The sequence below is a fragment of the Vulpes vulpes genome, chromosome 1 (assembly GCF_048418805.1).
Source record: "Vulpes vulpes isolate BD-2025 chromosome 1, VulVul3, whole genome shotgun sequence".
In the NCBI taxonomy this organism is placed as follows: Eukaryota; Metazoa; Chordata; class Mammalia; order Carnivora; family Canidae; genus Vulpes; species Vulpes vulpes.
In genome coordinates this window covers 165,440,817-165,466,535 of record NC_132780.1, presented here as the reverse complement: position 1 = coordinate 165,466,535, position 25,719 = coordinate 165,440,817, and positions in this window count along the sequence as shown.

Genomic DNA, 25,719 nt, shown 5'->3' with positions numbered 1-25,719 from the left:
TGTTAGTTTGCCACAGATTCAAGTTAACTGTCTCTCACTAATGTGTTTGGTCCATCATTAGAGACTCAGTTGAAACTGGGACCTTGCTTTCCTGTGTAACTCCTTATTGTTCATTATGATGTTCTAGAGTGAATTTTTTGAAAGAGTTGGTTATTCACATAATTAATTAAAAAAACTGTTGGTGATTTCATTTATCAAGCTAAATGGACTCCATATTAGTCTTTTTTTTCTCCCAGAATTTTCTGGGTAATACATCAATCCAGTGGTGTCTCTCACAATAGTTTTTCTCAAACATAATATTCATCTTTGTCTGCCAAAGTAGTTACAAAGTTTGGAACACTATATATACATTAAAAAAATCCATGACATCTGTTGATTTGGATATGATTCTTTCTGGCAGGATATAAGGTCTCTTTGCTCAGAAAGTACTCAGCCTTTTTAATCTCCCAGTGATGCTATAAACTTCTCAATAGACACTTTATGCATATTTGACAGGTATGATTTTAAAAAGTGGAGCAGATAGCAAAGAATAAGAATCCAGAGTAATGGAGCTCTTGGGTGATCCTAAAAAAATGCATTTACAGAACTTTTTATATGAGACAGTGGTTTGGGAATAAATTGTCTTTCTGTGAAATTAGAAACAGCCTTTCTTCACAGATCTACCAATGAATTCCCATTTAAGCTATGCTAAGGTAAACCATGCTGGTGTATATCTTTTTTTTGTGTGTGTGTGTATCTAAATCCCTACTAAATGAATGGAAATATTTCTATGACTATAAACCAATTGATATTACCTGTTTCCCAATCAACTCCTTGGGATAATTTCTGTCAAAAGCACCTTCATTTTGATCATGCAGCTTGGTTCCTGGTTTGACTTTTATTTCATTAATTGGGCTAATCTAATAGCTTCTGAAATAATATTCATACTTTTAGAATCTCTATGCATCTTGTTGAAACACTACTGGCCAAATTTAGCAAATATGACTTAAGTGTAACTCAAATCATATGATCTTTTGGGAAAAAAAATTAAAAACAAAAAGCAAAAACCAAAACCTTTTGCAGTCTACTCATTTTTTTTTTAAGAGAGAGAGTGAGAGAGCAAGCACAGTTTGGGGGTGGAGAGAAGCAGAGGGAAAGGGAGAGAGAGAAACTCAAGCAGGTTCCACACTCAGTGTGGAGCTGCCATGGTGCTCCATCTCACAACCTGAGACCATGACCTGAGTCACAATCCAATCAGATGCTTAACTGACTGAGTCACACAAGAGCCCCAAAGCTACTCATTTTTTGCTCAATAAAGATACCATTGAAGGTACCACTTGTCCTTTGCTATTTTTCTTAATATATTTTATTCCATTAAATAAAATTATATTCCTTTCTCTTGTGAACTCACATGACTACAAGACCCAAGCAGGGAAGGAACTTTTAGTGAAATAAATGTTTTGTTTAAAGAGCGTTATTGAGCTATAATTGATATGCAATAAACTGTAGATACATAAATGTATAATTTAAAAGGTTTGACAGAGGTATACACTGAAAAACTGTCACTATAATAAAAATAATGAATGTATTCATCATCCCAAAACTTTCCTTGTGCCACCTTAGACTATTTCCCTCTTGCTCTTTTTTACTACCTCCCTTCCAAGCAACCACTGATCTGTCACTATGGATTAGTTTGTTCTGGGATGTAGTTAAAATATTTGGAAACAGCTTGATTCTTTTATTCCTTGCTCTTAGGATTTGTTAGATAGGATAGTCTAGAGCTGCTTATTCACCACCACTGAGGCAGGCCTTCTGATCACCCTACCTCAGGCCCCATGAACTATGTAGTCTTTCTATCTGCCTGGTAGGACCAGGCACTATTCCCAGTCCTGTGAGTGCACTGGCCATGTTTCCCTCTAATTCTTAGTAGCTCTTCCCTTGGCCTAGGGTGGTTTCTTCAGATGTGCTGATCCAGTACTCTTTTAAATACTCCAGGGAGACCCCTCTATGGATTTCTGGAGTTCTTTTTCTATGAAACTCTCCTATTGTCCACATCTTGTCCTGCAAATTCTAGTCACTTTGGCCTATTGGACTTTCAATGCCATCTCTTCAACTCAAGAATCTACTGGACTCCACTTGGATTCCCTCTGCCTGCACAACTGCCTGGAAACTTCCAAGGAAGGCAGCTTAGCAGGTGGCTCTCCCTGCTTATTTTCAGTCTCTAATGGATTTTACCATCCTTTGTTGTGATTGGGCCTTGAAAACTGTTCTTGTAAACATTTTGTTTAAATTTGTGTTAGTTTTAGGCAGGAGACTAAATCTAGTCCCTTTTATGTTTTCTAAATATCTCAACGAGTTATGACCTCTTTCAGAATCCTCACAAGCTCTTCCTCAAAGGGCTCCTGTGAGGATCTCATGAGAAAATGTAAAAGTGTTTTTTGTAAATTGTAAGGCATCAAACATTTACTAGTTCCTGCTATTTTCTCAAAATTCCTGTGCTTTGTCTAGGGCTTGGGTCCAGGGGCCTGCAAAGCTAAGTCTACTTGCCATAGCCTCCATGTGAGTCAAACTACTAAGTGAGGACAATGTTTTTGACATCTGGGTTCTATTATTCTAGCAATTGTCAAGTTTCTGAGTTCAGAGGAAATGCTCATATTTCAGTAATTAATTCATTCACAAATGTTTATTGCACAACTACTATGGTCCAGATCCTGCTCTGGTGCTAAGGATAAACGAATCAATAAAAGAACAATCCTGCCCTCACAGGGCTCACATTTTTAAAAGGAGGGAAGGGCAACAAACAATTGACATAAATAAACAAATTATTTTATTGAGGTAACACTTGCTGTGAGAAAAGATAAAAACATACAGGATAAGGGGGAATCAGAAGTGTGGGGTAGGGTGGGTGTGGAAATTTTGAACAAGGCCTTATAGAGAAGCCGACAAACAAGAACATGGAGAGATCATGGCTGTGTGGGCACCTGGGGAGAGTGTGTCAGGCAGAGAGGATGTCTGGTGCAAATATGCTAAGGTGGGAATAGCCAGAGTAAAGGACTATAATTAGCAGACCAATGGCTTACTGAATTAAAACCACTTTTAAGTTCCAGTTTTCAGCACAGCGTTTTGGTTAAATGTTAAAAGACTGATGCTCAGAGTTTTTCAAACTGAGTGTTTCTGCCTCCGTATCATGTTTTAGCCATGTATCAGTGATGTCTTACAAGAGATTCTTGTGGCGGGTGTTATTATTTTAGCCAGATTTCAGGAGTGAAGTCAGGCCTGCAGGTGGCCTAGAGGACCCGAGGACACTCGAAGTGTGGTGGCCCCTCTGTGGCCAGTTTATCAGTTCTCATTCTACTTACACGGCTTAGGCTGGAAGATGCAGCCTCAGCCAGAAAATATCAAGTAAATGCAGCCAAGTGTTTGGCTCTCTCTTGACATTGGAAAAGGGAGTTTTTTTTTTTTTTTTCACTTACTTACTCTCTTGCAAGAGTGTGAACTTGTTTTCTGCAGCCAAAACAAACAAGCTTGAAGATGATGAGACATATCACACCCAACCACGGAAGGAGGGGGATTATCTGAGGCAGAAAAAATGGCTTCAGCATGGCCCCTGGTTCCTGCCTGTACAACACACCTGATTAACTCCAAAGATAGTCCTACAAACCATGGACCTCTCTTTTTCTCCCTGCCCCCTCCCCTTACTTTTATTCCCTCCCAGTATGAATTTGGGTGTGGGCAAAGTAATTCCAAATGGAAGACCAAAATAATGGGTTTGTATGATGAGAGATTACAAGGCCTGCACTTACATGCAGAGCCCTGGGGTGCAGGGAACCACCCTGTCTATTGCAAATGGAACACAAATCCTGCAGAGAATGAGCAATAACTTATTTGGCATAAGTATCTACCATAGCCACGTGCAATGAATGTTAGTGATAGCCATTGACATCCTATTTCTTTCTAAAGATACGTAAGCATATCGCTGGATTTCACAATTTTAATCAGAAAGATGATTATTTCTCTTCCCATGCAATGGAGTGTAATCAAGATCAATAGATTTTACATTAAATGTTAAAGGTAAATCGCACTTCAGGTAATTTTGAAATATGAATATCTTGAGCACAGCCAAATCTGATCCCTGAAGAAGCAGCAGCATTTCCTGGGCCCTTTACCCCCAAATAGGCATTTGAAATAGAGGTCAAGATCTAATAGTCTCAGACTATATGACCTTTGGGTCATATGCAAGCTTGATTCCAAGAGGTTAACAGGAGGACCACTTATAGGGTTTTTCAAGGACCACTGGAAATCTTCTATTTGTAAAATTCTGGAGTAATCTATCATTACAAATGCTGGCATTTTGAAAGTAAACCCTGGTTGAAACAAAACATGCTAAGTAAAAGTACGCAAGTTTCTGAAGTATAGCTGGAAGAATTTTCACAAAGCATACTTAACCATATAACCACTACCTCTAACAAGATATGACCCTGACAACTCCTTTTGCTACTTCCAATGAGCTAATCATTATTCTGATACATAACAGCACTTATTACCTTGATTTGTTTTGGAGGTTTATGCAGATGGAGACATATAATCATGTACTTCTTTATGTTTTCAAGATTCATCCATGTTATTATGCATGGAAGATATTTTTCTCATTTCTGAATGGTATTGGTATTCCATCATATGAATGTCCCACAATTTATCTGTTCTCCTGTTGATGGACATTTGATTTTTTCCATAGTATTTGCCTGTATTTAATAGTGCTACTGTTCACTTTTTATACATTTTTGGTGCACATCAATGTACATTCCTGAGGAACATTCTACTAAGGGGTGGAATTTACTAGTTCATGTATTAGTAAATATAACCAAAGGGTACATACATACTTACACATTCCAATTCTTACTGCGCTTCTGTTTTCATCTGGGATCATTTTCCTTTTTGTCTGAGGAACTCCACAATTGTTTTTTCTTGTCTTAGACCTTTTAGTGAATAGTTTGTTTTTTTGGTGTTTTTTTTTTTTCTTTTCAATTTTTGCTTGTCTGGATATACTCTTGTTTCACCTTCATCTTAAAAGTTGTTTTTGCTGATATAGAATTCTAGATGGTTTTTTATTTTGGCATTTTAAAGTTGTGATTGCATTTTCTTGTGGTTTCTATTATTTCTCTTCAAAGGGGGGATGTCAGTCTTAACATTGATCCTTGATAGAGAATATCTTTTTTGTATGTTTATTATAAGTTTTTTTTCTTTGTCTATCATTTGTGTTATGCTGAAAACTGTGCTTGGGTGTAGTTTTCTTTGTATATATTTTACTTGGAATTTCTTGCACTTCTTGACTCTATGGCTTGTATTTGTAATAACTTTTGGAAAATTCTCATTATCTCTTAGTGCAGTATTTGGATTTTCCCTTACATAGCATCATGTTCTTTATTTGTTCCATTTCCATTTAGAAGACTTTATTTTTCTTGTCTAATTACCATGGTTAGAACCTCCAATACATGTTGAATAGGAGTGGTAAGATCTAATACCTTGAATTGTTCTTTATCTTATAGGAAGATTATTCAGTCTTTCACTATTAATTACTATGCTAGTTGTAGGTTTTTACAGAAGTCCTTTTCAGGCTGAGGAATTTTCCTTCTATTCCTAGTGTGTTGAGTGTTTTTGTCATGAAAGGTGTTGGATTTTGTCAAATTGTTTTTTGTGCTTATTGAAATGGTTATATGGGTTTTATATTTTATTCTACAGATATGATGTATTACATTAACAGATTTTGAGTATTAAACCAACCTTGAATTCCTTGATTAAATCCCATTTGTATATAACCCTTATAGTGTATAACCCTTTTCATAATTTTCTGGATTCAGTTTGCAAGGATTTTTCCGTATATATTAATAAGAATCATTTGGTCTGTAGCTATTTTTTTTCCTGTTATGTCCTTGTCTGGTTTTGGCATCAGGGTAGTACAGTGTCCTCATATGAGTTGGGAACTGTCCCTTTCCCTTCCCTTTTATGAGTGTTTATGAAATATTAGCATTCATTCTTCTTTAAATGTTTGTATTTATTTTTCTGTCAGTTTTGGTAATTATTTATTTCTAGGAAGTCTTCCATTTTATCTAAGCTATCTAATCTGTTGGTGCATAGTTGTCATACTATTCTCATAATTTTTTTTCTGAATATCTGTAGTAATGTCCTTCTTTCCTTCATGACATTAGGAATTTGAATTTTCTATCTTTTTTGGTTAGTATATATAAAAATCATTACTATTTAAATATTATTTCTGCCTCTTCTTTTGCTTTTGCCACTCAGGGGCTCAAATGATACATATGTGACATACTCACTATGGTCTTTATGTGTCATATTCAAGTCTGTATTTTCTATTGTTTTTCTCTTTGTATTTAAGTTGAAAAAAAGTCTACTGATCTGTCTTCTAGTTCACTATTTTTTTCTTCAGGTTTCATAGGTTAAACTCATTTACTGTGTTCCTAACTTAGTTATTTTTAAGTTCTAGAGTTTCTATTTTAGTTTTTCCTTATAGATTTCAATTTTTGTGACTAAAGTCTCCATTGTCATCTATTTCCTCAGAGATGTTAGTCACAATTTTAAAGTTCATGCCTGACAACTCAAAAATCTGGATCACTTCTGACTTTTTTGTAGTTTATTTATTCTCTTGATTCTATTTCTTGGGAGCACTGGTAATTTTTAATCAAATGTCAGACACTATAAATATTGTAGAAGTTTGGGTGATATAGTCTTATACTTCATGAGAAGAGTTACTCTGTCTCCTGGCAGATAGGCAGAGTAAGGGCAGATCTCCTCAATGCAGTCCAAGAGTGTGCCCTCTTGATTTTGGGTCATTAAGTATAATAATGCATTTGGGAAATAGAACTTCCTTATTTTAAATACATTAGGGTTTTTTTTTAAAGATTTTATTTATTCATGAGAGACGCACAGAAAGAGGCAGAGACATAGGCAGAGGGAGAAGCAGGATCCCTGTGGGGAGCCAGATGCAGGACTTGATCCAGGATCCCAAGATCATGACCTGAGCCAAAGGCAGATGCTCAACCACTGAGCCACCCAGGTGCCCCAATACATTAGGTTTTGAATTTTAAGATACAATCTAGGAAATGAATCTTTAACAATTTACTTCAATATCTGTGGCTGTGCAAAAGTCAACACAATACTCAATTAGGAAGGATCAATAGAAACAGTGTTGTATTCATTTTAAGCCATGGGCTGCTAAATACTGGAATACTATCAAGTGTTTTGTCCCTTGCCTCTCTTGGAGTTGGTACTTAGCAGATAACTTCTTATAGAATAGATGCTGAGTAATGCTTGGTTACTAAATTGAAGATCAGAAGTGCTTGCTTTGAGGCTAATAGTATCTAATTAACAGAGTTGTTATAAAGACTAACTGTGGGACCAAATAACCACTGAATGCTCTATGAAAAAATTTGCTCCTTTGTACATTTATGCAAATTTTGTCAATTTTTAAAAATATTAGTTAACATACTCTTCCTTTTCCCTACTCCCTCCACCCCCAACATATGTACATACACACATCTGTTGTTGCCTGTTTCTTTGTTCTTTTAGGCTTTGGGCACCAGATATCCTTTTACTTAATATCTCTAACCTATTGGTGGTTTTCAAATCATTCTGATATTTGATTACTCAACATTATAGCTGTCCTATCCTATACAATACTTACATTTTTCCAGGTCATTATAAATCTCTTATGAATTCTTATGTAAAGCTTTTAGCCTAAATGCTATTTGAAAAGAAACTATTGTACAGTTTATTATTAAGCCAAAGTTAATTCAGATAAATTTCAAATATTTACTGATTTCCCAGAAGTTTTGGATTAGTGACCTTAGTTTTTAAATTATGGTTGGTTAATTTAAGGCATTAAACATAAAGATAATGAAATATTAAATAAGGTTTCAAGGTCTCTTTATAATATAACAATAATTGTAAATGATTTCATGAAATGGAATTTTAACTTCTTTAAGTTTATCATTTTTTTTTACACAGTAAACAGAAGTAACTTTTTCCCAATTCTTTTCAAATAAAATTAAGGGAAGCTTATTGAATTCAATTAAGTACTATCACATTTTTATTTTATAATTTATAAGTCTCAAGATTGTCAGAAAACCTTTAAACAGAGATACTACAAACCTCTCAAAAAAACCAAAATCTTTACTTTCTCCCACCAAACACAGGGTTATTTTCAGAGTTAAGCAGTGTTAATGTTTTTAGATGGAAACAATCTCTTTGGAATATGAATTTCTGTTTTCCTTAAAGAAGGCATTTTACTAAGTTGGTGGAGAATGCTGACATTTAGATTGCACATGCATGGTTACTCACTAATATGTTTAGACTGGATTAATTTAAGGAAAGAGAAATTCTAAAGGCTGTGCACTAGCCAATGAAATTGAGGAAGTGACTTGGCAAGTTCTAAACACGGAGCTTTCAGATATTTAGAAGAGCATTCGTTAGTGCCATATTGTGATTCTGGAAATGCATCCTCAACAAAATGGTTGTGAATGTAGTTTTTTATTCTTTTCAAGAAAGGACTGAGGCCTCACCTTTGGATCATCACCAACCCAAGAGAGCTGTACATTTTAAGTGAATAATGATTGTGTTCTTACTTCTTTCCAGGAAGGAACTGCGTCTTAAAAACAATTTTCCCTGCTAAAGAAAGATTTTATTCGTGAGTATCAACTTGAAAAATGAGTTGGAATCACTGTTTTCTGTTCTTTATACTAAAGAGGGGATTTTGATTAATAAAGTTAAAAATAACAGTATGAACACAGTTCAGCTTCTTGTTTTCACAGTTCCAATTAACCAAATATATTTTATTAGCTACTTTGATGAAAAGAAAGAAATGGCTTTCTTATTCAATTAAGGTTTATGACTGAAGGACTGAAAAACTAAGGAGAAAAATGTTTGGTTTAATTTTATTAAAACTTTAGATCCTCCTTTGAAAAACTACTTATTTACATCATTTCAATATATAGGCTGAGAAGCAGTGTGCTCAATATGATACTTTTCTAGTCAGAGTGATATGTTCTTTGAATACCCCTATTAGGGTCCATCATGACTCTATCACCAGAGAAAGAATGTTTTACAGGAACCAAGAGGTCACTTTTAAAAGTTCAATGGCACCTGGGATCAAAGACTTGTATTTCCTACATGTTTTGAAAATTTGGTGTGGGGATAGTTTTTGTCCCTGGGAAAGTAAAAGCACAGGAAGCTCCAGACTTAAAACAATAAAATGCCATTAATGCTCTATAAGGTACTAAACCATACTCTAAAGCTACTTAGCAAATGTTACTTTACTAGTACCCAAATCAATACACTCATGAATGGACAGAATAAAAAATTTAAAAGTAGACCTTAGTAGAGAGAAGAATTTATATATTACCCAGAAAAGTTGTCTCACAAATCTGTACTGCCAAGTACTATTGGATTATAAGTTGATAAAATTGTGCTGTGATGATTGGATAATATTTGGAAAATATAAAGGTAAAACTTTATTTCATTGTATATACCAAAGTATACTCAGATAAAAGAGTTAAATATAAAACCATTTTTTAGAAGAAGCATATGAATAAAATCCATCTGATTTAGATTAGGGGAAGTCTTTCTAAGAATAAAAGCCATGAAGAAGTGCCAAATATTGAAACTACTTCAAAATTCAGATGTGCAAAGTTTAAACATACACATTTTTAACTATGTAAGAATACAAAATACTATCAAAATTAAAAGACAAAATAATGTGACAAACGGGTTAATATCTTCTAAGGATATTTATTAAAATGATTAAGAAAAACAATAAGGCTTCAATTACTGCATGGTCATACTACATACGAACAAGTCATGCAAATGGACTGTAATGGAGTTTTTTAAAGGTTTAAATTCATTAGTAAGTGAAAATGTAGCTAAACATTGGATTCATATTTCAAGAGTCATGTGAAAAATGATACTAGGAATGCTGGTAAGGGTAGGCGAAAGAAGACTGGTCTCGTCTCTCCTCAGTGGTAAGAATGTCAATTGTTATTAACTCCTGGAAAATAACACAGAACGTGTGCTTCCTGGCAAGGAGCATTTTAACATTGTAATAATTTTAGGAATCCATTCTTAAGAAATCATCAGACTATGAGTCAAATGCTGACAAACAGGGAGATTTTTGTAGCATTATTTATAGTGGCAAAAAATTTGAATAAAGTTCCCCATAAATGTCCAATGAAAATAAGATTTCAAACAAAATAGATGGAATATCCTATAATTATTGTACATTATGTTTTCAAGGAATTTTCAAGGATATGGAAAAATATCCATGGTATGATTGAGTGAAATATAGAAGGATAGAAAATTTATATAGAATATGCTATAGATTTTGTGAATTTTCAATATGTGTGTGTGTGTGTGTGTGTGTGTGTGTACCAACACATATGTATAGGAAAAATACTGGTTGGAAATATATTAAAGTGTCAATAGTACTTTTTTCTAGGTGGTAGAACTAGAATAAATTTTAGTTTTTGTTTTTCTGTACTTTATAATTTTTATTGTTTCTATAAGAAGCTTGATTTAATTCTTCAATTAGGAGAAAAATGTAATTTTTTAAAAGATTTATTTATTTATTTATTTATTTATTTATTTATTTATTTAATATATATATATAAAGAGAATGAGTGCGAATGAGAAGAGGGGCAGAGGACGCAAATCTTCAAGCCAACTCCCCACTGAGTATGGAGCCCAATGCGGGGCTCTATCTCATGACCTATGAGATCATGACTTGAGATGAAACCAAAAGTCCAATGCTTAACTGACTGAGCCATGCAAGTGCCCCAAGAAAAATATCATTTTTAAGTTAAAAATCCAATATTTACTTTAATAATGAAATCAATTTACTTGGAATTTTTGAACTTACAATGTCTCATGATCACCTATGTAAAATTGACTAATGTCTTGATTAATATCTCTGACTCAAACATTTAATACATTCCTTACAAGTTTTAGCAAGCAGGTGACATCCTCGCTCTTCTTTCTTCACGTTCTATCTCTTCACTTTTAAAATGTGGCAAGAATAGTGGAACAATGGGTTTCTTCAAGCAAATGGAGCAATGCAAAAAAAAAAAAAAAATCAGACATTCCCCATGAGATTTGTCACCTTTTCTATTCCTGGCAAGACACTGATGATTAACAAATAGAGAAGTTGGCCACAAGGTGACAAGCAATTCTTTCCTCTGGTAAAGGAAACATTTATCTCCTCAAAAGGGAAAATTAGTAAACTGATGGTTGGGAAACTCAACCCATAAGCATTCTCTTTCTCCCCTTGACTTCCATCATACTTTAACATTCCTATTCATTGCCAGATCTCTCTTATTTTAAAATAATTTTTTTTTATTTATGATAGTCACAGAGAGAGAGAGAGAGAGAGGCAGAGACACAGGCGGAGGGAGAAGCAGGCTCCATGCACCGGGAGCCTGATGCAGGATTCGATCCCGGGTCTCCAGGATCGCGCCCTGGGCCAAAGGCAGGCGCCAAACCGCTGCGCCACCCAGGGATCCCTTAAAATAATTTTTAAAAAGGACTTTTATTTATTTATTTGAGAGAGAAAATGAGTGAGAGAGAGCAAGCACTAGTCAGGGGAGGGGCAGCGGGAGAGGGAGAAGCAGAATCCCTGCTGAGCAGGTTGCTGGATGAGGGACTCAATCTCAGGGCCCTGGGATCATGATCTGAACCCAAGACAGATGCGTGAGCCAACCAGGTGCCTCTGCACTGTCAGATCTCTTGAACTGGTCTATATCGATGTCCCGATTTCCTCACCACTCAGCCTCTCCACCTCCAGCAGTGATTCTTGCCATGCCCGTTTCAGTAAAAGTGCACACTCCAAAATTTCAGTGCAAAGGTCCAAATGGCCTTGCTTCATTTTTCTGTCTCCTTGTCATCTCCAAAATATGCCAAACTTAATTTTCTTTACTTTTAAACAGTCTCTTCCCTTGCCTTTGTGACATTATATCACCTCTACTAACCATGAATAGTCTTCAAGATTTCACTGATTCTATACATGTCTTTCTTTTTAGTCCCTGGGATGGGAGAGAACAAAATTACATTGTCTTATTTTAGTTACTCCTTCTATGAAGATTGTTAGTTTATGAATTTCTTTCACAAGTAGCACATCTCACATGCCATGTGCTTAGCTGGGAACTAGATGAGGAAGAAGAAGAAGAAGAAAGAAGAGGAGGAGGAGGAGAAGGAGGAGGAGGAGGGGGAAGAAAATGACAACTAACCTTCAAAGGGTTTTAGGTGGATTAACTTATTTCATTTCCCCAATAGCCCTATGGAGTAGACACTATTATTCCTTCCCCTTTGCTGATGGGGAAATTGAGGCACAGAGAGTTCAAAACACTCTCTTAGATCATGGAGTTAGGAAAAGGCAGACTCAAAATTCAAATCCAAGCAATCTGTACTTTTAACACTCTGCTGTGATACTGACAATGCTTAAACAAATTCAAACTTAAGTGGGAAAATCATAAAACTAAGAAAAACTACAACACAGAATGGAGATTGTCATTACAAGATACAGGAAAAGCATGTGGAAGCACAAAGGAAGGGCATGTAAGCCATTCTGGGGATACAAGGGAAGCTTCCTGGAGTTGAGTTTGCAAATGTGAAGATGGGGAAAAGGCAAGAGATAAGCATACCAGGCAGACAACTTCATGTGCAAAGATGTATACATGATGTGAGAAGCAAGTATTCTATTTCTGAGGAATTGCATATCATTTGGTCTCTCTCTCCCTGTGGTGGAGTCTCCAGAGTGGTAGGAAATGAAACAAGAGCTAGGCAGTGACCCAATACCACAAAACATGGAAAACCATACTTAAAACGCTGGCTGTATTTATGAAAGTAATGGGATGCCATTGAAGGATTTTTTTTTAAAGATTTTATTTATTTATTCATGAGAGATACAGAGAGAGGCAGAGACACAGGCAGAGGGAGAAGCAGGCTCCATGCAGGGAACCTGACGTGGGACTCGATCCTGGGACTCCAGGATCATGCCCCGGGCCTAAAGGCACCTAAGGTGGCACTAAACTGTGAGCCACGTGGGGTTCCCCCATTAAAGGATTTTTAAAATGGGGGGTAGATATATGAACACCTTTCATTATATAAAGGCCACCCTAGAAGCACTAGAGAGGATAGAAACAACAGGTTGCAGACAGGGGAGTGGGTGGTCCAGATAAGAGGGTCACAGACAAGTATCCACTTTTAGAAAGGAAGGGAAGAGTCAGACACAAGTTTTGGCAGGTAAAATCTGCCAAATACCACGGAAGTAGTATTTGATTGTATATGAAGAAAGATCCAAGGAAGAGTAGGAGTGAAGGATGAATTTTATGCACAGGGTTGGGTGAAAGGTGATCTTAATTCCTAAAATAAGGAATGGAATAGGGGAGCAGGTCTATGGAAGAAGATGGGGAATTCAGTTTTTTTTTTCTGAAATGGTGAATTATAATAGGTTACTGAATAGAAGGTTGAAAAGGAAGCTGCAAATATGGGTCTTGAAGTAGAATGAGAGGTTAGAGAATACAGGTTGGGGATTCCCGGGGATATGAAGAATGACAGATGAGATCATCTTGGGGGAAGTCAGAGCCAAAAGAAAAGTCAAGCAATGGATCCCTCAGAAAACACGGATATTTCAAGGATGATGAGAGGCAGAGAAAGCAAGAAAGGAGTCAGGGGAAAAAACTGCCAGAGAAATTTGTGTGCAGTTTTGTTAAGTCCCTCAAAATATATAAAGAGCTGACTAGTCTTCTGTTACTTAAAGAAATTGAAATTCCATGAATTTCCAGTGGAAAGTATCTCGGGATAGGAGAGTTGGAGATGATGAGTCTGGCTTTCTAGTTTTATTTTGTTTTCTAAGAAAAGAAAACACTGTTCTCCAAGGGTGATAAACAGAAAGATTCATTCCACGCAGTATTCTGCTTCAGAGTAGTAGTTTTGCTGGGCTGATCATGGTAAGGAGAACTGGAAATGGAAGACTAAGCAGTGGGCTTGCCTGAAAGAAGGATGTCAGTTTGGGAGAGAAATTTGGCTACTTGCTATTCTTTGATTCTGTGCTTCCCAAATACCTTTGCTTTAATCACTTTTCAATTTAGATTTTGCTGTTGGAATCGTAGAATCATATGATATAATAGTCCCACTCCATGGTATCTATAGAAAAAAATTAATATATATGTCTATACAAAGGCTTGGCATATGAATGTTCCATGTAGCATTATTTACAATAGTCAGAAATGGGTGGAAAAATCCAAACATCCATTGAGTGAGTGGATAAGCAAAATGTGATAGATCTATACAGTAGAATACTATTAAGCAATAAATAGGAACAAATCGTTTCATATTGTCCGTGCTGTAACAAGCATGGACCTCAAAAAAAAAAAAAAGTTAAGAAAAAGAAACCAGACACAAAGGCTATTGTATTGTATGATTTCACTTACATGAAATGTCTAGATAAGGTAGAAACCAAAGTAGTTGTTGCCTGGGGCTGGGGGCAGGGATTTACTGTAAATGGTCTACGGGAAATTTATAGGGTGATGAAATGTTCCCAGACTCTATAAACCCACTAAGAAAAATCAGTGACCTGTACACTTCTGGTGGGTGAATTTTGTGGTATGTAAATTCTACCTCAATAGAGCTTTATGCATGATAAGAACCATAGAATCATTTTTTTATGATTAAAAGAGATAATGTATCTGACTCTTTTTTTTTGTTTCAGATTCTGCCACTTTTTTTCTCTTATTATTTCTAGTTTTCCCTCTTACCTCACTGACAAGCCTCTATACATGGTGACTTTTATTGAACCTGTCTATGAGACAGACTGAATCATAGACACTTATAGACAAGTTGAAACATTATGATAGTATGTAGTCACCTTCCTAATGACTAAATAGATTTGTTTGAATGGGGACAGAACTTGTTATGTGGGATAGAGGAGGTTGATGCTTACGGTTGATTTTCTGACTTCCTTCCTTTGCGTAAATACCAATGTTGGTGACTCACTAGGAAACCTAAGAATTCTTGAAATTTGGTTATATTTCTCTCTGCTTTTTCCCTAAGGAAAATTAAATCTCTTTCATTCTTGAAATGCAACTTTTTTTTTGTGAATCTTATAAGTATAGATTGCCAAAGAGAAGGTCCTTAAAAATCATATATATTATCTCATATTCGTATTTTATCTATGAGTCTTACAGCTTATAATGGGAGAGATAGAAACAGAGTCCAGGTCTTGGTTTAAAATTCCTAAGTGGTTTAAGATATTCTTCAAAGATTTCATTCTAGTTACCAAATGTTCACCGCTTTGACCTCTTCTTTGAGAAACAGATCCATTTACCCAAATTCCAACTAGAAATGTTGGATGATCCATGGACACCTGTCTCTCCAGGGATCTAGCCTGAAGTCATCATATACTCTTCCTCAAAGTGGTTAAGTACTTAAGATTGTGTGCTTTATTGGCTTTCAAAAGACAGCTTTATTCCATGTTAATTTTATGACCTTGCACATGTAACTTAGCTTCTTGAAGACTTAGTGTGCTTGTCTGTAAAAGTATAGTACTTAGAGAATTAAAATAGCATCGCTTTGTGTTAAATATCAAGTGAGATAATTCATTAAGGTACTCTGCCCAAGGTTTCAACAACCATAAGGTAGTGGGTTTCTGTTGCTTGTAACCAAGAATATTAACTGATAGAATTGTAGAATTCTGGGACTCCTGGGTGGCTCAGTGGTTGAGTATCTGCCTTGAAACTCAGATGGTGATCCTGGGGTCCTGGGATCGAGTCCTGCATTGGGATTTCTGCAGGGAGCCTGCTTCTCCCTCTCCCTATGTCTCTGCCTCTCTCTGTGTGTCTCTCATGGATAATAATAATAAAAAAGAATTGTAGAATCCTTTCATCAAACAAAGGTGGGTCTAGAACATGGAATGTATACATCCAATACATATTTTTTTCAAATGAGGCTGTCCAAGGTTGGGCAAGCTGATCAACTAACTTATGGGTCTGCTGACAGTTGATATAAATTTTACGATGATTTTAGAGTAAGTAAGGGCAATGGTCTGGAATAATGGTGGCTGCTCAGGTCCATGGGGCCGTATCATTTTTGGCCTGGAGTGACCGAGGTAGCTGTCACCTCCTAGAAGTGGTAGAGAGAGGTTAATTTTGCTTACTTTTTGAGTTTTCCCTGGGAGGGTCTGGTAGCAGGTTTGGTGGGCTTTGCCAGGGCACTCTGTAGGCTTCATGTGTGGGACCGTCCCTCTGTGGAAGGCACGGTGGGGTTGGAGGTAGTGAGGCATGGTTAGGAGCTGGTGTGGCATAGTTGGTTGAGGTCAGACTTCCCGACTAGGTTGTACAAATAGGAAACACATTCTCATGCTTTTTAAAGATAGAGAAAGGCTCTGGGCTACAGAATTTAATTGTATGCGTTAAGTGCCAGGCCAGTCTCAGTCTTTGGAAGGAGGGTACATATAGACTCTGATTTCTCCACAACAGATTACTCAATGGTTATCGTGTATAACTGGTTGCAGTCTCCACCACAGAGCAAAGGGATGTCTTTTTGCCAAATTGTCCAAAAGGGTTCACCCACAGTCATGACAGGTGTTTTTATTTCACTTGCAGACTCGTTTGAAAAGACCTTGGCATGGATAAATCCTTGGCATGCAAGCTTAACCTGAAGGGAGTTCCAATTTGGAGAAAGCCTTTTCTTTGGCTAATAAAATTCCTCTACCTCTTTCATTACCAACCTCCTCCCTCTGCTTCCAGGAATTTCTTATTTTGAGAGGTCTCAAACTGGCATACACAACATCCGCATACTGAATGCTTGATTCTGTATGTTAAAGGTTTTAGAGACCAACGCCATATATCCTCTCTTCCTGCTTCCACATTCTATCTATGCCTTCTTCTCAGACTCTGGTTCCTTCCTCTCTTGGTCATCCTATAGCCACATTTCTTTAGAATACAGAAATTAATAAGATTTGCATATCACATCAGCTTTAGGGCATTTGTTTTGAAGTGTTTATTTACGAGTCTCTTGTTCATTGTTTGACTCCTGTTTTTTTCCTGGCCAGTCACTTCCTTTGTTTCCTGCTTCCTTCCTTTCTTTGTCCTCTGCGTCATTTACCACTCTTCAGGGGGGTGGGAGGTGTATTAGCTTTCTTCTCCTTTGTCCGTTTAAGTGTTTATAGTTCCATTAAATAAAAGCACAAACACAAGACAAGATTCTTGATGAAAGTGTTTATGGCCCTGAGCAGCAAAAGTATCTTAGCACAACTCTTGTCCAGTGCCCTGCTAGGTCAGGAAATGCCTTGACTTGGAGGGGACAATTTGAAAGCCATCCCCTACCTCCAGGCAGACTCTCATCTACTTCATCCCACACAGAATCTTTGCCAATGGGAATTTTATAACATCCTCTCTGGTTTCTTAATAATGCCTCTTAAGAAATTCTGCCTTCCCCGGGGTGCTGGTGTGGTTCAGTCGGATAAGTGTTGACTCTTGGTTTTGGTTCTGGTCATGATCTCACGGTCATGTGATAGAGCCCCCCATTGAGCTCTGTGCTCAGTGTGGAGTCTGCCTCAGATTTTCCCTCCCTCCCCCACTCCTCTCTCATGCAAACAAACAAACAAACAAATAAATAATATCTTTTAAAAAATTCTGTCTTCTGTTGACACAGGCATATAGATGATATGAACTGACAATTTGTCAAATCTGTTGTCTCTGTATTTCAGAGAATAGTTTGACACTGGAATGGACTGGGAATTCCAGATTCAGCTCAAGGTCAAATTTCAGAATTTTGTTGTTAAGAACTCCTTAAGCCTACTTTGGGCAAATTCTGTTCTAAACCTTAATACCATGATGGCCTTAAAACTGGCCAGCTTACAGAGATTCTTTTGCTGGGTGCAAAGACTGGGATTTAACTTGTAGGATTTGGGCCCAGTAAACATCCCTAAAACTGCAATAGAATTTGAGAAATTTGAGGGTAGAAAAATAGCTTCCTTTCCTCAAAATCACTTTGGTGGTATTAGATTGCCATGAAAATCTTTATTTCGGGCAGCCCGGGTGGCTCAGAGGTTTAGTGCTACCTTCAGTCCAGGGCCTGATCCTGGAGACCTGGGATGGAGTCCCACGTTGGGCTCCCTGCATGGAGCCTGCTTCTCCCTCTGCCTGTGTCTCTGTCTCTCTCTCTCTTCCTCTTTCTCCCTCTCTCTCTCTGTATGTCTCTCATGAATAAATAAATAAAATCATAAAAAAAAGAAAATCTTTATTTCTCCTCTGTATTCAGGGAAAGGAGAGCAACTAGAGAATACTCTTCCTTTTTAAAAAAAAAAATTATTTATTTGAGAGAGAGAGTGATAGAGCAGGAGGGAGAGCGGTGGAAGGAGAGGAAGAAGCAGACTCCCCACTGAGCAGGGACCCCGATGCTGGGCTCCATCCCAGAACCCTGAGATTCTGACCTAAGCTGAAGTCAGATACTTAATGACTGAGCCACCCAGGTACCCCAACAATGTTCCTCTTTTAATGGTTATTGATATGCATAGTGGGAAGGACAGAACTGAGAATATAACTGGATATAATTCATATTGTTCATGAGCAGAAAAGCCATTGATTGCATGCGGGGTCAAATCTTGGCAAATTCTGAGGAGAAAAAACTATGTGCTTTTGTATTTTAATCTTTATATTTGTGCCCTATCCTATTTTCATTAGTATTCTCTAATGCTAATTCCCATACCCTATATGTACCCATATAGGTTCTTATATGTTCTTATATGTTCTTCCTACTTTCCCTTTTAAAAACTTGTGTTAAAGAAAAGATGAAAAATGCATTCACACTGTTTTAACACTACTAGGACTATTCATACAAAGAATCACTGAATAAAATTAATTGTAAAACTTTCTGTGGAATTTCAATCAGTCAGTAGTATAGGAGATAAAATTCTGTGTAGTGGGTCATAGTCCATAGAAATTATGTAAAATAGGCACTTGGGTCATAATTTTTAACCTGAAATCAACTATTTGTAATTGTTCTTATGTGATGACTGGGAAAATATTTGAAAGAGAATTGTCTCAAAAAATCAAAACAAAAGATTGTGTGTCACACATTGGAAAAGTAATTCACCATATCTTCACAATTTTGTTTTTTCTGTATTAATCTGAGTCTAAATCCTGCCTAACATGGCGTTCTCATTTTACTAATTGACAGTTAGTTAATAATGGATTTAGAACAACTAATTTCAACTCTGGAAATTGGTCAAACATAAGTTACATCGATGGCAAAGCTAACACATTATTAAAAATTCTTAGAAGTCACTTTTACTTCAGTAATACTCAAAATATAGGCCGTGTGTAAGTGACTTCAGGATAAGATTACTGAATTTATTTGAAAATCATTTCCAACAAATAAATTTAAAAAAACCACCAGTTCTTTGTAATTCCTTTTTATAGGCTACCTTCTGATATGGAGGTACATGAGAAGGAAGAGGAGTGAAGTCGGTTTCCACTTCTAGCCTGGAAAAACTTGCAACTTTTTTCAAGTGTTTATATAAGTGACCATTTACAAGACTATTCTAGAGGAAACATGATAAAATAAACCTGTTGGAAATGTGGCCTTTTCAAAATTTTGAGTCAAGAGCCCTTTTCTTAGTTTAAATATTTTGGATTTTTAAAAATGTTTTAAAAGATTAAAAAAATTTTTTTTGGATTTTTAAAAATATCTTCTGTTCCTTTCTAACATTCAACACCATTTTTCATTATCCAATAGCTTTTCTTCTCAAGGAGAAATTCTATGTTCATATAAACAATAGATATGTAAAAGCTACTTTTTAAAAAAATTTTTATTTATTTATGATACAGAGTGAGAGAGAGAGACAGAGAGAGAGAGAGAGAGAGAGGCAGAGGGAGAAGCAGGCTCCATGCACCGGGAGCCCGATGTGGGATTCCATCCCGGGTATCCAGGATCGTGCCCTGGGCCAAAGGCAGGTGCTAAACCGCTGCGCCACCCAGGGATCCCTAAAAGCTACTTTTGATGGGACTATTCTAATAGATTATTCTCCCGAGTAGGGAAGGCAAATCTTCAATGCAGTTCATAATCGTTGGCCCTGGGTAGTATACTCCATGAATACTGTTTTTTTTTTTTTTGAATACTGGTTTTTAATGAAGAGAAGCAAAAACAAATGAATGGCCAATTTGAACAATAGACACATATATTTTGCTTTGAAAAGGAGCCAAATTTCTGCTTAAAATGACATCTATCTAAAAGTTCTTTATGGAGGATTTTTCAACCTCCTCTAAAATGATTTTAAAGATAAAAATGTAGTAAAATGAAAACACAGCCCAAATGTAACCCTTAGAGACAACCTGCTGCAGATACTTGGAGAAATCCCAAGACACTGAGGTTGCCGTTATCTGGATTGATAACAATTCAACTACAAATTTAGCCTAGCTGTACTTTGCCTACTGTAACAAAACCAACTTCACAAACTTGAAATAATGGAAGACATCTCCCTTTCTTACTAGGCTCAGAGTTAAGTCCAGGAGATAAATCAGCGATGAAAAATGTGTAAGCAATTCCATTTAGTCATGTTTTTGGAGGAGAATTATACTGTTCTTCTACTCCCATTTTTTCTCCATACAAAAAAATATGCAAACTCATTAAGATGACAAATATTTTCAGGAGACGTCATCTCTCGAGAAGACTACCAGAAAACTTGCTGATCAATCAAAACTATTCTTACCAGAACTACTGTCATAAGGGAGAACACTACCATCATTGTCTTAGAAATGTCTCAGAAGAGGGGGCACCTGGGTGGCTCAGTGGTTAAGCAGCCAACTCTTCATTTCAGCTTACATCATGATCTTGGGGTCATGAGATGGAGTCCCACGTTGAGCTCATACTTAGTGCAGAGTCTGCTTGAGATTCCTTCCCTCTGCCTTTGTCCCTACCCCCCATGCCTTCTCTTTCTCAAATAAAATAAATATATAAAATCTTAGAAAAGAAAAAAGAAATGTATCTGAAGAGGGAGATCAGGAGAGGATATTTGTATATGTTAGTGTCCAGACTCAAGTTGCTTAATGCTGATCTTTCATGATGGGGAACATTAGGCCATCTGGCCTAATTTCTCCATTCTGATAGTTAAGCTCTGTGGACACAAATGGTCTCAGCTTTCACAAATTTGGAAGCAGGGGGAGAATGGTGATCACTGCATCCTGAGACTTTCAACACCAAGGTGGTTGGAGAAGAAATAGGAAAAGTCCTAGTGTTAGTGGATGCTATGGATTACAAACATATACAGTTCGTTAGGAATATCAGGCACCTAAGGAATGGGATTTGAAGATCTCCCCTTAGTTTAGCTGTACTACTTGAAATCCTCGAAGACACTGGGAGCATGAATTAGAAACCGCACGATGTTAACCTGTTCTTCCTCAGTAAGTCTTAGTTGGCATTTTGACCAGCACTCAACTCGGAAATAAACAAGGCCAAGGATTTTCTATTTCCCTAGTCTTTTGGAAACACTAGGTTTTTATAGGGATCTCCTTATCTGGGGATAAGTACACAGAACAAAACTTACAGAGGGCCAATAGAAATACAATAGGAGAATGGAAGAAGGACATCATTTGTAGCATAGTGCTCAAAATGATTTACCTTGGAAGACAGAAAAGTTTTATATGCTATTTGGCATCCTTGGTAGAGTGCAGAATGACCTGACCACTCCAAAAGAAAGCAGAAAATTATAGGTATTAAAGAGAAAGAGCATAAATAAAGAGATAAAAAGATAAGATAAAAAGGAGGGGAGAAGAAAATAATTAAAATTAATAGACTAAAAGCAAACTTTTTTCTAAAAGTTGACCTTGTTGAAGAACAAACAATATTTTGAATTGTGTTACAGAATTTGTGACTTTAGAAACAATTTTTGTTTTACACATGTCAGAGCAGAGATAGAGTGCTGCTGTTTAAACATGGGAACTCACATCATAGTGTTTATGGTACTGGTGGAAACAAGGATATAGTTTTGGGGCAGAAAATTGAAATTTAAAAATTAAACTTTTTGTTATCAGTTGGTGAAATACCACAATCACATAAACATATTTTATGATTCTTTGCACTCATAAAAGCATTTAGAATTTTTTTAGAGTGGATGTCTAAAATAGGCCTTTAGTTTTAAAAAAATTAATAGCGCTATAACCCTTATTTCCTTACATTGAGTACTGGGAAGACACAACAGAACATAATTTCAATTACATTAGAGTATAGTTAGAACATTGTTATTAGTTTAGCTCTCTGAGTCCTAAGTGTTCTGCATCTTGTAGCTTCTCTCACCAGCAAAGAGAAAATATGTACAATATGGTGTTGGAAAAAAAAAGAATTTCCTCAGAATAGATGAATGGCTTCACAATTTCTTTCAATTAGAGCTGACTCGCTTTTAAAAAGGAGAATTATGTTTCTGTTTTCATGTTTTTTTTCTTTCAAAATGGGAGCTTTATAACCTCAAATTCATATACATATAAGAAGTTCTGCAACTGAATTTGAGGAAGGCAATTAAGTTAGAAGAACTAGATAACATAAAGTTAAGTAATACAAATAATTTTATTTATAAATAATTTATGAATAATTCAAAACAAAAATTAAAAGGAATTTTCTGGATAAGACAGTGAAATGAAGCTGCTTTGCAGAATCTCCCCACTCCAATCATAATGAAATAACAAGTAAGAAAAAACTAGGCAAAAGAGGTCCACAGCAGCAACTGAAACCAGTGATAAAACTCACTGCTTCAAAGAGTTACAGCTCAAGAAAGAAATATGATTCTGGAATGGAAGACTCCAAAACCCACAACATTCCCCAGGAGCCATACTGATGAGTTCATGAAATCATAAGAATTCTCTCTACTCTTCCTCAATCTGGAGAGGGACATCCTGAGTAGGTCACCTTACATTTTTAAGTGATAATCTTTTAAATGAGAAACAGCAACCCAATTCTGCTATATTTTACTGCAGATTTCTTTCCTTCGTGGTATGCATTATCTAGAAAATAGCTATTATTTTGGTATGCCCGCAAATACAAACCACTATAATATATAGATTATTAGTTGGGTAGAACTTCCAATGGAAGTTCCAAAGGCAAGAATCTGTGTTTTGAATAATAGAGAAAAATGACTAATGTTTCCTACTTATGAATGGAGGGATCCTGGTTCAAGCTGAGTTTTACTAGATTTGCCTTGCTCCTAAGTGTCCAAATAGGAGAGCATGTCACTTCCAGTGATGTGAAAAATACAGATATCCTTCACTTTCTTCTATCCCCTCACACCTGGAGTTGGGAACTCCACCTATGTGTGTTTGGAAAACATTTCCACAAACAATTCTGATATGCATACCCTGCTAAACCCTCCTTTAAAATGTTATTTGGAGATCACTGGGTGGCTCAGTGGTTTGGTGCCTGCCTTTGGCTGGGGCATAGTCCTGGAGTCCCGGGATCGAGTCCCACACCGAGCTCCCTTGCATGGAGCCTGCTTCTCCCTCTGCCTATGTCTCTGCCTCTCTCTCTCTCTCTCTCTCTCTGTGTCTCAAATAAGTAAATAAATAAATAAATAAATAAATAAATAAATAAATAAATAAAATGATATTTGCAGGACACCTGGGTGGCTCAGTGGTTGATTGTCAGCCTTCTGCTCAGGGCGGGATCCCAGGGTCCTGTGATCGATCTCTGCAGGGAGTCTGCTTCTCTCTCTCCCTCTCTCTCTGTGTCTCTCATGAATAAATAAATAAAATTTTTTAAAAATAAAATAAATAAATAAAAATGATATTTGCTTTGTGAATACTATTCACAAAGCACAGGAAAATAAAATAATTGTTCCATGGGTAAATAAATTTGGATTAAACAAGGTGAAACAAGTTTTTTTGTTCTTAAGTAGAATTATACAGAGATTTTAATATACTAATATGATTGTGAAATTCCAAAGAGGGCTATTTTATAAGCAAGTCTAGAAACAATGAACAAAAGGGCCATGCTGCAATATTTATACAGAACATTTCAGTGCAGCCCAAACTTTTTATCCTCAGATTTAGCAGGAAGATTGTAATCTATTAAATCTGGCTACAATATACCAGATCACAGTGCGTCAGTATTAACCAATGGTTAGCCGCTTTGTGACTTTGTCAAGAAAGGTTGAGAGGATATATGCATTAAAAGGTCAGGCTACCTTCTTGTGGGTGGGCCAGGACATGTTGCTCAGCCATGGCGCTGCCTAAGATGAAGCCCTCTTGGCTCTAACCCCATCCTGTGGTCCTCCGCTGCTCCAAATCTAGGCCCATTCAGTGAAAAGATTCTTTTTCCAACTTAAAAAACAAAAAGTTGTAGTGTGTATTTGTTCTTTGGTTCCCCAGTATTTCTTTCCTTCTATAGTAGAACCCAGAATTCCTTGTGGGCTCAATGCAAAATGCTTTCTGGTTTTTCCTCTTACTACAATAGCTAAAGATTCTTCTACTTGCCCTGGGTGTATTCAGTATGCAGCCATGTAACCCACTGTGCCAAGTGGACATTTATCACCATGCCTTTGGAGTATAGGAGATACGGGATAGCTAGAGTACAGATCCTAATGCGAACATCATTTTACTCTTCAAAGCTTCTAGAAAATTCATTGATTAACAAGCACCATGTTTAAAATTTGGATAAGAGTATTATTTGTGGTGTTATCCACAGCTATTTCTCCAAGATAAGGGGTGGTTATTTAGGGACATCACTGGTGCAATTGTGAAAGTTGAATGGTTTCCACCAGGCCCTTTCATCCTTCCCTTTTGTCTGCAGGGGAGATCCCCAACTTGAAAACCAAGTCAACATAATTAATGGTTAAAAGAGGATGCATTTAAGAATGTGTAAAAATGAATATTAAAATACCAAGTGTCCTGCCAAAAATGTATTTAGTGCAACAAACATTGTCTAGCATCTGTACTCTGTGTTAGGTCTTTTGTCATATAGATTATTTAAAATTAAAGCATCTTTCATGATCTTTACAGCAGTCCATCTGACTCATTTATTTTCCAGATGAGGAAAAATAACACAAGGCATTAAAAATTCTCTGTAAATTTACAAAGCTTAGTGAAGAGCCAGGATTGAAACTGCTGTCTGATTCAGGGCTCTTCCTCTGCTTCCATTAGGTGCCCCATGAAGGGCTGTTCTAAGAGGGTGACTGTCCTTGGTGTACAGTTAAAGCAGTGGAGAAACAGTGACTAGGTGGAATGAAAAGAATTTGTCAGTAGAGCTATCATATATTCTTGTGAGTTATTAAATCTCTTCTTTAGGAGGCTTCTAAATAATTACCACAACCTATCTCCGTGAGTCTATTTGAAGTAGTTGGTTCAGGGGCACCCAAGTTTAGAAAAGAACATTGACCTAGGGCTTAGGTGTATGCAGACCCTGCTTTCTTACTTTAGGAGGAATGTCAAGCCTACTGAGTCTATTTGAAAAATGAGCAGTTGAGTCAAAACACAGGAGGATGATATAGGGGTGCAGCCTCTGTGGCCAGACTGCCTAAATTCAAATCCTGACTCTGTCATTTCCCCGTTACATGACTATAAGTATATTACTTAACTCTTTGTGCCTTGGTTCCATTGTTATAAAATGTGTATAATAATAGTACTGGCTTGTCTGATTTTTGTGAGGGTTAAATGAGTAATAACTACTAAGCTGCGAGTACAACGTAAATTTTGGTTC